Source organism: Hylobates moloch, unplaced genomic scaffold (genome assembly GCF_009828535.3).
Source record: "Hylobates moloch isolate HMO894 unplaced genomic scaffold, HMol_V3 SCAFFOLD_3, whole genome shotgun sequence".
Taxonomy (NCBI): Eukaryota; Metazoa; Chordata; class Mammalia; order Primates; family Hylobatidae; genus Hylobates; species Hylobates moloch.
Window position 1 is genome coordinate 11,054,097 of NW_026652278.1, and position 12,016 is coordinate 11,066,112.

Consider the following 12,016-nt stretch of genomic DNA (forward strand, 5'->3'; position numbering starts at 1 on the left):
TCTCACTCTGTTGCCCAGACTGCAGTGCAGTTGTGTGATCTCGGCTCAATGCAACCTCCACCTCACAGGCTCAAGCAATTCTCATGCCTCAGCCTCCTGAGTAGCTAAGATTACAGACACTGTGCCACTACTGCCCGGCTAATTTTTGTATTTTCAGTAGAGACAGGGTTTCGCCATGTTGGCCAGTCTGGTCTCAAACTCCTGACCACAAATGATCCACCTGCTTTGGCCTCCCAAAGTGCTGGGATTACAGGTGTGAGCCACCACACCTGGCCCAGTAACAATTTTAAAAACTCATTTATAAATGACTACAAATAAAGTTTTTTAAAAGCTTTCCATGGCAAAAACCTGATAAGCAAAGTCAAAGCCAGTAGAAAATATTTGCAACTTATATCATAGACAAACGGCTAATCTTCCTAACATTTAAAGAGCTTGCAAAAAATGTTAAGGGAAATATATCAAATGTTCAATAGAAAAATGAGTAAAAGACATGAACATTGTACCAAGAGAGATATAAAAATGGCCCTTAAATATATGATGAGATATTCAGTATCACTCATAATAGGACAAATACAAAAAACCATACCGAGATGTAGCCATTGCCGATGACATCGCAAGAACAGGAAGAACACGAGAGACTACCACAGGGATTCAAATATCAAAATCTACACGGTAAGAAATGGCTCAGGAAAGATAACTGGTTTCTTTAAAATTAAATTCAAAAGCAGGAGAAGAAAAGGAACTAGAGGAGAAACCTATGAATTAAAAAAGACTTTAGATACCTGGACCAATCACAACATGTGGATTTTATTTAAATCCTGTTTCTTTAAAAAAAAAAAAAAAAATACTGACATATTTAAGAAAATCGGAAATTTGAATATTGTCTGACGATATGAAGAAAACAGACACATTATTTTCGGTGTGATAATGGTATTGTGATTGTCACCAAAAAAAAGGAGGAGTCTTTTTCATTTAGAGATATTTACTGATATAAAATAAAATGTTATTTATCTGGGGCCAGGCATTACAGCTCACAATTGTAATCCCAGCACTTTGGGAGGCTGAGGCAGGAGGATTGCGTGAGCTCAGCAGTTTGAGCCTACAAAATGACAAGACATTATCTCTACCAAAAAAAAAAAAAATTAGCCAGGCATAGTGGTGTGTGCCTGTAGTCTCAGCTACTTGGGAGGCTGAGGTGGGATAATTGCTTCAGCCCGGGAGATTGAGTCTGCAGTAAGCTATGACTGTGCCACTGTACTCCAGCCTGGGCAATAGAGCAAGACCCATTCTCAAAAAAAAAAAAAAAAAAAAAAAACCAGAAAGAAAGAAAAGAAAAAAGAAAGCAAGAAAGAAAAGAAAAAAATGTTATCTGCGATTTGTTTCAAAATAATTTGAGAGAAGAGAATAAACGGAGGAGGCACTGGTGGCTGGGTTGGTAGTTGCTGGGGCTAAATGATAGTGTTCATGGGATTGGTTACACTATTCTATTTTTGTGGATGTTCACAAATCCCCATAATAGAAAAGTTTTTTAAATCTATACTATACAGATATACCATTTCTCATCTATTAGACGGGCAAAAATTCAAAAGCTTGACAACACACTATACTGATGAGGCTGTAAGAAAACAGAAACTCTTACATTGCTGGCAAGAAGACAAAATGGTAAAACCCTATTGGGTGAATCTGGTACTATTTAACAAAATCATATATGTTTTCATCCTATGATCCAGCATTCCTACTTGGTACTGTAATGTGAAACATTTTAGGTATGATAAGACTTCCAGACCATTATAACGTACATTATTGGATAATGTAAATATGTTGATACGATTAATTATATTTAAAATAAAAGAAAACATTTATTTGTTATTAGGAACCAAGACTTTCACAGTGAAAGAGGTACAAACAAAAAACAGAAGAACACACTGTGTACAATACATCTGAATTAGAAATACTATGAACTACATAATTTCTGAAGATATGACAGTTATAGAAAATCACCACTTTGTAATCCCAATGTCTCACTGATTTACACAAACATCTTCAATGAACACTAAAACCACTACATGAAATGCTGTTAGGAAACAGAATATTCATAGTCTCAAAATATCACCCCACAGTTTTGTTACTAATTGCAAACAGGAAATGTATCTTTACATTGGAGAGATCTTATAGCCCCCACCTTTACCAAATAACTTGGTATCTACTGAATCTAGAAGCTAGGTACTAATGGATACCGCTTCTCTCTAAACAAACCAAGTATTGTATGATTCCACTGACATGAAATATGCAGAATGGGCAAATCTGTAAAGCCAGAAGGTAGATTACTAGTTGCCTAGGTACAGGGGAAATGAGTTATTGTCTAAGGATGGGAGGGTACAGGGTTTCTTCGGGGGTGATGCTAATATTCTAAAATTGATTGTGGTGGTGTCCACGTAACGGTGAATGCACTAAATCATACATTTTAAGTAAGTGAATTATATGGTGTGAATTATATCTCAGTAAAGCCTTTTTTTAAAAAAAAGAAACAATTACAATTGTCTTTCATTCTAGAGTACATTAGAAACCCTAAGGAATATTTCATCTCCCAAACCTATTGTTGGAGTATCCCAGAGGGTGGTCTGTGGATCTCTTTCCTATATATACTCAGTGTCTTGGTGAGCTTACTCATTCTCACAGGCCTAAATATTCATGACTTCTAGACTGTTATCTCCAGCCTTGAACACTGTTGACCTCCAGACCCATGTATACAACTGCCTATTCTACGGTTCCACTTATCTAACACTAACAAGCCATCTCAAACTTAACAAACTGAGCTCCAGATATTCCCCTCAGAAACCTGATCCAGCCTTCCCTAGCTCAGTAAAGGGCCACTACCTTCTTCCAGTTGTTCAGGAAAAGTATCTTGAAGTCATACATAAGTTTTTCTCACCCTGTGGTAGTCCGTTCTTGCATTGCTATAAAGAACTACCTGAGGCTGGGTAATTTATAAAGAAAAGAGGTTTAATTAGCTCACGGTTCCACAGTCTGTACAGGAGGCATGACTGGGGATGCCTCAAGAAATTTACAATCATGGTGGAAGGCAAAGAGGGAGGAGTTACCTCTTACATAGCAGGAGCAGGAGGAAGAAAGAAGAGAGAGGTACACACTTTCAAACAACCAGATCTCACGAGAACTCGCTCACTATCATGAGAACAGAAAGTAGGGATGTCTGTTCCATGAACCAATCGCCTCCCACCAGGCGCCTCCTCCAACACTGGGAATTACAATTCAACATGAGATTTGGGTGGGGACACAAATCCAAACCATATCCTACCCCATGTCCAATCCATCAGCAAATCCTGTTATCTCCATCTTCAAATTATAACCAAAATCCTACTTCTCACCACTTGCTGCCTCTCTGGTCCAAATGACCATGACCTCCCACCTGGATTATTGCCAAGGGCCTCTCCTGGATCTGGCCCTTACCCCACTTCAATCTATTCTCAACATGGCAGTCAAACTGATCCCACTAAAACATTTATTCAAGTGTTTACTCAATAAACACACATATTACTACTCATAAAGCACTTTTCTAAATACCTAAATATTAGTTTATTTAATTCTTATAACAATTTTACAGATGAGAAAACTAAGGCACTTGCTCAAGGTCACATGCTTAGGAGTGGCAGTACCAGGAGTCAAACTGGAGGAGTCTGGCTCTAGAGTCACACTCCTCAATACTATGTAATATCTCACTCTGCTCAAAACTCTTCAATGCAATAGATGTCAACCTTGGCCACTTATCAGAATTACCTGGGAGTTTTAAAAATTCCTGATGCCTACATTAAAACACCACCTCCCCCACCACCGCCGACCAATTAAATCAGAAATTCTGGGATGGGATCCAGGCATCAGTACTTTTTTAAAGTTTCCCCAATAATTCTAACGTTCAGCCAAGGTTGACAACCATTGTTTCAATGGGATCCCATCTCACTCAAAGTAAAAACCTAAAAACCAAAGCCCACATAAAGACCACTAGGCCTCATCTGCCCTGTTACCCCATCCCAATACCCACCTTACTCATTTATTTGGCCGCTGGACTCACTAGACAAGATTCCCACTCAGGGACTTTTAACTCAAAGTCACATTCTCAGTGAACATTTCCTTTTAGATCTTATCTAAAATTGCAAATCCTCCAAACCGTTTTGCCACTTCCACCTTGGTTCCCCATGTTATTCTTATCCTTAGCATTTATTGATTATCTAACGAATGATACAGTTTACTTATTTACCTGTTTCTTGTCTGTTTCCCCACACTGTAATGTACGCTCCCGGACAACAGGGATTTATTTACTATTGTTTCTCCAATGCCTAACACAGTGGCTGTCACATGCAAGACCCTCAGTAACTATTTGTTGAATGAAGGATGAAGTAACCCATAATTACTGCATCAAAGATTAACTTTAAGTTTCCAGATAGAAAGTTGTTTCTTCCTCATCAGACAAGAATCATTTACCAGATTTAACTGATTTATTTAAATAATGGAAGGAAAACGTTTCGAACGCTGTATTTCCATTTGAATTTCTATTTTTAGTAAAACTTACATGAGGCAAAAACAGACACAATTATATTACTAACATGCCCCCCAACCCAAATTTCTCCTTCAGCTTTACTCATACCTAAGGTATAGTTAGATCTTACAAATCAGTCATAAATTAACATAATTACAGTTAACACCTCATCGGTCAAGAACCAGGAAGCCAAAAAATAAAGCAAAACACAGAAACAGCCTGAGTGATATAAGAAAAAGCAAAGAAAAATTAAATTCTGTACAGTGAGACCTCATCGGGCCCACAAGACTTCACTATTATTTGTTAAAACATGTCGAGTGGGACTAGTCCTGTTGCCCCACAATCACTGACAAACACAAAGCTGAGGATATATACACATCGACGATCAAATATCTGTAGAGTCAGGCATGGCTCTGGCACCCTAATCAGCACCATCCTTCCACTCTGCAAGAGCAGTTGACAGAAGAGAGGGAAAGAACTGTAAGTCTTCAAGGAGAACACAGGGAAAAGGAGGTCTTCAACCAAAACAGTGGCAGGGGCCTCTAACAGAAATCACTCACGAAGATCAGAGGGGCCTAGAACAGACTTGCATCCCATTCTCCAGTTCCACATCTGCTTATGCAGCAGACTGAGTGACTGACCCCATGTGTCTACTTGAAAAGGGGGACAAAGAGAATTCATGAGAAATGGCAGGGCACAGAAAGAAGGCAGACTTAAGTAGTCTGTATGCCACTATTCGACATCACAAGGAAGTGAGTTTCCAGTGGGTTGAATAGAAACCACAGCGTACCTGGATTGGAGTTGTTTTGCCATTATCAAAATATCTCGCTGCAGAGAGAAAAGATCTCCAGCCCGACTCACACACACTCACGTAACCAGTGGGTAAACTGACAGGATGGGAGCAAGCAGATGGGTGTGTAGGTTGGAAAAGGTTTAGCTACAGAAAATTTCATACCTAGAAACTGTGCAGCAGGAGTCTCCCTGCAAGATCTCACCAAAAACGCCAGTTTGGTTGCCTATTAGTGGACTGCAATGGCCTGCTACTGTTAATCAAGAGAGGACTCTAATAGCACTAGATAACAAACACTTGTCTTTTTCTACTTCTCTTCTTGACACGTTTGTATCCAAATAGATCCCTCAAGACGGAAAGGAAAGAGGTATCCCAGGAGCTAACCACAAGCCATCCATACCCCAAGTGCTTCAGGAAGTAAGCAGCCTGACCATGGGGTAAGGAAGGGAAAAAAAAAAACCTTTAAATTGAATATATATGAGATTGAATGTTCAAACTGAAATAGACTCCAGTTGTTTTTGTTTTTGTTTTGAGACACGGTCTCACTCTCCTGTCACCCAGACTGGAGTGCCGCAGCACAATCTCTGTTCACTGGAACCTCTGCCTCCCAGGCTCAAGGGATCCTCCTCCAACAGCCTCCCAACTAGCTGGGACTACAGGCACATGCCACCACGCCCGGCTGACTTTTCTATTTTCCGTAGAGACAAGGTTTCGTCATGTTGCCCAGGCTGGTCTCAAACCCCTGGGCTCAAGCTGTCCTCCCACCTCGGCTTTCTGAAGTGCTGGTATTACAGGCATGAGCCACTGAGCCCAGCCTAGAGCTTTTTGATAACTGTAAATGACAGAAAAGCTATCATTTACCCATGATGTTAATGGGGGGTGGGGGACAGCAGGGTGGGAAAGAGCCTACAAAATACAGTTAAAGGCAGTGAATGGTGAAAATTAAAACTCATTAAAACTCTTGTGTTTGTTCTCAGTAAGCTTGGACTGCTGAATAACCTGATGACATATGCAATAGCATTCTCATCCTTAATAATGGGAGGGAACACCTGACATGGAAATTCTCAGGAGGGATTTACTGTACCGATTAAGAAGCTACATTAGAAGCCCTCTGAGATCACTTCCAATTCTAGTGCCTGTGATTGTCTTTTCCTTCAAGAGGTTAAATTCAATCCAGAATCTAGAGTCAAATGGTTAAACCATAAAAGGCTAGGCTGCCTAAAGGGCTAAAAACCACAACTTTCTGGAGAATAAAGCTATCAGACTGACAAGCCTGATAAGAGTTCCATGTAGGAAACAATATTTTGCTCTAAAACTTATTTAACTTAAAAAAATCCTAAATGACTAATTTTCTTTTATATCGAACAGAAATTCCAGTTCAAAGAAAGCTTATAAAATCCCAAAAACCCCATCTTCCTGAATATAATCAATTCAACTAAATAAAAGGCTTACTAAAATAAATAGCAAACATTAAGCATCTTCTAGGAATCACAAACTCACATATCCCTTATTACAGTATCCACAAGAAAAAAAGTTACTTAGGATCAAATGGTTTACTACTGCTCAGTAAGTGTAAGAGTTCTAGTGATATAACAAATAACAGGATGCTTTATGTTTGCATAAAAACATCCCATATTTTTATGTTTCTAAAAATAATTAAGCATTAAAGACATATAGACAATCATCTAAAGCTACCAAGTTTTCTGCCCTTTCTGAAAGCATTCCTTTCAGATACCATGTCAATAAATTCTTAAATGCTGGATATGTACTCACAAATGGTCAAAAAACCTAAAACCAAATCTTAATATTTACCTCCTACTGAAGTCATTTGATTGTATCATTGCAGAACTAAAACAAGATATTTTAATCTTGAAATTTAAATTTCAATATTACCAAAAGTAAACTGCTCCAGCATGAGAAAAGTAATTATTTGCATATTACCTCAGCTCACAGTTGGAATCAAATAGGAAATACTTTAAGGTAGTTAGTACTATCAACCCCAAATTTTCTAATAAAAGCAGTGTTACTATTGTCACAAATAATTACTACACTATATTCAGAAAACTATCTTCCCCATTCTCAAAGAAGTTATTTAAACAATAATGACTTGACATCAAGCAATACGTCAATGTCAAAGTATGACTTAAATTATGCCAATAAACTATTAGATTTCATTCTGGGTTACAAATTATCACACAGTTAAAATAACTTCGGGATTTGCAGCATGACTAATAATAATAATAAAGAACTTCCAGGCTTAAGTCAAAAAGCCACTTTGTTTAAATCTCCATTAAATGTTTTTTTGGGGGGGAAGTCCCCATAAAAATATAAAATGTTTCCACCTTTCCCAAGTATCTTCCTAGGAGTCGTCAATATTGTCATATCCTATACGTTAGCAACCGATACTTGAATGACTTTTAAAGAAAAGAATCCAGTGCTATTCTTAACATCCTTAAACACTTCTAAAAAGGTCCTTCCGGTTTATGAACTCATGGCAGTTTCCTCACAATTGTATACTTATCCTGTTTCACTGTCTCTCCTAGTCTATGAGAAACTCAATTTTACACACCATCTTTCCTATTTTGTTACACTGCTAAAACGGGAGAGAAAAAAGATATAAACCTGCTACTTTCCCCGCTCCCAAAGCGACAATGAAAATACTAATTAACAAGATAAAGATTGGAAGCTCTGCGCGCGCCCGCGCGGTGTGTATACACATATACTTATATATTTTATATATATATATATATCTTCTTAATGTCACTAAATTCACAGCCATATATCTTGATACAGGTATACGCTACAAGAGAAAACTGTCAGTGGATACAGTGTAAGGTTTAAGGCACTATAAAGTAAATTAACTACTTTATTAACTCAAATTCTGTCAAACTTAAATACTCTTGTTTAAATGTATCAGTACTCTAAAATGCAATTTTCCTTGGGAAAATTGGCCAAGATAAAAAATACTTAAACTAACTCCACTGGGGGAAATATTTCTTTTGCCACAAGTGTGTCAACAGGAAAAATTAAGAGCATGAAAAGTAAACAGGTATTTTGGTCAGAATAAATCTTATTTTAATATAACGGGTCTTCAAGTTCTTCAGATTGTGAAGAAAAACACAGTTTCACAAAACAATCACATAACTCTTACCCAAACTTTGCTGTAAAAGGTTTCAGTGGCATCAAATTAACATAGAAAGTATGCAAGCTGAGTACTTGGGGAAATGAAGCAGATTGATCAGGAGTTCTAAGATAAAAGACAATGGTGTAAACCTCATAGTGCACTATTTGTTCCAGTCATTAAACACACAGGAAATAAGATTTTCTATTTAGAAAACTAACTACAAGGGGCAATGACTTCACTAAAACAAAGAAAATCTTATTAAAACAGTCAACGATCAATTGTAAAATAAGAAAACGAGTATTGCAGAACTGGAAGGTGAAATAGACGAGGAAAACGCAGAAACTGCCTGGATATTTATTTGTTCCTTGAACCTCTTCTTGTACTGCCCCCAGAGAGCAAAGGAGTTTCATTATTTATACGTCCAGACCACGGTAGATGCTCTGCTCGGGGGGCACAGCCTCACCAGAATTCTACCAAAGGCAATAAACACTATAAGCAACAGGACCGCTTTCATTATGACACACTTTCCCCTCTTTCCAGGAGGTCAATAGAAAGCATCTGAAACAAACCACAAACCACTCAAGACGGCCCCAAAGCTCTGCGGTTGGCAGCTGGCCTCGGCGTCGAAAGACCTGGGTCTGGTCGCCTCCCCGGTGCCACCTGCGTGACCTTGGGCAAGTCGCTTTCAACGCTGCCTCTGGCCACCTGCCCCGAAGGTGCGGAGGTAAATCGCCGACACCGCCCGACTTCAGGGCCCAGGGCGGAGCCGGCTTCGGCCTCGGCAAGTCCTGAAGCCAAAATGCATTAAACACCAGCAAAGGATGCCCGGGGCCGCGCGCCCCGCGGGCACAGCCCTGGAGGGTGCCGCTCCGACCGGCACCACCGGGAATCCCCGCGCAGCTGCGCTCACCGCGCCCCGAGCGGGATTTCTCGGGGGGCGGAGACGCCGAGGAGCTCGTCGGCCCTGCGACCGCCGCGGGCCTCCCGCCCTCCCCCGCCGGGCGCCGCCGAGGGCTGACGTCGGGAAAACAATCGGGGACCCACGAGAAGAAGACGCCGCCCCCTCCCGCCGCCCCGAGCCAGGGCAGGTGAGCCGGCCCGGCGGCCTGCAGGTGCTGTGGCGCGTGGGGCGGACGTGCGTGGAGGGGGCGCCGGCTCCGCACTCATCCGCGCCCACGGCCCCTCGGCGGACGCCTCCCCGCTCGCCTCAGCGGGAACCGCGCTCCAGCAGCCCGGCAGCCCCGCAGCCGCCGCCACCTGGCGCCCGGCCCCATCCCCCACCCCTGCTCCAGCGCGGCCCCGTTCTTCAAGCCAAACTTTACCGCGGCCTCGGCCCGGAGCATCCGCGCCGCCGCGGCCCCGGCTCCCACAGAGGCTCGGCTGCCCGGAGCGGCGTCCACGACGGCCAGCCCGCGCACTGCGCACGCGTCCCCACGCTGCCTCAGCCCTCAGACGGCGGCTGAGATTCCGGAGCGGGCGCTCCCAGCCAGCAGAGACTACGAGTCCCGGCAGGCCCCGCGCGGGTCCCGGCGGCGTGGCGGGCCGGGTGTCTGGCGTCTTCCTGGTTCTAGCGGCGGCGGCCTCGGCGCGCCGGGGAGGCTTGCGCACGGAGCTCTGGGCCGCCGCGCCGCGGTGCTTCCTGGTGTTCGTAGTTTTTGAGCACCACCGGGCTTGGCTCGGAGGTGGAACTCCGGGTTCTCTGATGTCATCGCCTAGAGCTGCGAGGAACAGGGATCTTTAAAAATAGGCTTCGTTAGTTTGCAGATAATTTGTTTGCAAGCTGTCCCATAATCGGTCCAAGTGGCACAAATTTACAGGCTGCAGTGTGACCTGGAGAAAAACGCTTTACAGCTCTGCGCGCCAATTTTTCGCTCTTCTCTCTCCCTACAAATGTAGCTCCACCGCCTACTTACAATGGTGTTAATAGCACAGGAGGGTAAGAGAGACTTAAAGAAGGATTAGTCGAAATTCTTTCAGCAACGGTGGAGCATAAATATGTATTCTGGTAAATATTCGTTGAGTGTTTTGCAATTTCTTGAGCACTTACTGTGTGCCAAGTACGCGATAGGCAACCTGGCATTCATCTGAGAAAGAGACACTGTCACTGCCCTCATGGAGCCTGCAGCCTGGGGGAAACTCGTCCGCAAACTAGCAAAATCGTTCCAGATTTTAATAGAATGGCCAGACTGAGAAAGTTCAAGAGACAGTAGCGGTGGCGGGGAGGGGGAGGAGGCTCTTCAGAGAGAGTGGCAAGGAAAGTTCTCTGAGGATGTGATATTTGAGCTGAAACCTGAAGAATGAGAAATATTCAGACATGCAAAGAACTGGGAAAGAATTACATGCCACTCTAGGCTCTTAATAAATATTTGTTCTTTTTGTGTGCTTCTTCCTTTCCTGTCCCTGCAGAACCTTAGATCACATCTTATCCCCTTCAAACCCTTTAAAAAATCTTTATCAACATCTTTTAGAATATCCTTCCTATGTGAAAATGTACATGAAACAAATGTCCAGTGGTAAGACAAGCTGTACAGCTGCTAGGACAGAAGACACAACCCTGGTGACAGGCTGGAATCTGACTACTTTGCCACTTCTTTATTTGCGAACTGGGTTACAAGTCTGGGCGCTCAGCCTGGCCTCCTGACTTGTTTCTCTTCATGGGGCATCATATAGGATTTTGAGTTTGTCTTTATTAGAATCTTAGAGGAAGCCTACCTGTTTTCTGAATCAGAGGTGTAGTGAAGAACAGCCCTCGATTTTCCTGTGTAGACTTACCTATGTGACTTTATGCAGAGAGTGACACTTTGCCCTTCTGACTCTCAGTGACCTAGACTGTAAAAGAGTGTCATTCACCCTTCCTGCCTTGCAGAATGTTCTCAGAATCTGATAAATTGATGGACGTGAAAACATCTTGCAAACTGCATAGAACGGCTCTCTGACTGCCTCTTTGAGACTTAGCATTTTCAATTGCCTTTCATCCAACGTGATACTTTGATTATCTTTTGAGAAACCTTAGCTATGCAGCCTTGCTGACATCTGTCCCTTTCGGGGGCCTCATCTGTATAATGGTTGAAAGGGTTTGACCTCACTGTAGTTTATGAAGTAGCCAGAGCAGATTGTTTCCTTTGGTCCACACAGTGGGTTTTTGTTGATTCAACTGAATGTGTGGTTAACATTTAAAAATAAAAATCTAGGTGTCACCTCTCTTACCCCTCTAGGCATTTGAGTTTGCCTTCCCTGGCTAGAAGGTCTGGAAGGAGTCTCTAGCTTGTCAGTGCTATAATCCTAGAAGATTCTAGATGGGAAATTTGTTTATTTGAAATTCAAAGTCAAATTCACATCTTTTATTTGATCTGAAAATACTGGTCCTGAGAATAGAACACTTAGGCCAAGAGCCTCTCACCCTCTCCAGGCTGGACCCGCCAGATCTCTCTCCTGAATGTTGTTTGACATCATTGATGAGTGGTTTGAAATTGTTCCTTTGGCCAGTGTGATGGCTCTTGCTTGTAATCCCAGCACTTTGGGAGGCCAAGGTGGGCGGATCACTTGAGGT

General features: G+C 42.2%; 1 protein-coding gene across 14 annotated transcripts in view; it reads right to left on the reverse strand.

Moving 5' to 3' along the window:
• Positions 1-9,971, reverse strand: part of PLEKHA1 (pleckstrin homology domain containing A1) — a 57,586-nt gene extending 47,615 nt beyond the window's left edge. For 4 of the 14 annotated variants that reach the window (XM_058435942.1, XM_058435945.1, XM_058435939.1 and 1 more), the window contains exon 1: positions 9,789-9,968. The gene's annotated coding sequence lies outside the window, so the exon portion shown is untranslated. Of the gene's footprint in view, positions 1-9,035; positions 9,235-9,788 lie in introns of those variants that run through there. The other 10 variants (XM_032176061.2, XM_058435941.1, XM_058435946.1 and 7 more) reach the window with 7 other exon arrangements.
• Between the last annotated feature and the right edge of the window lie 2,045 nt (positions 9,972-12,016).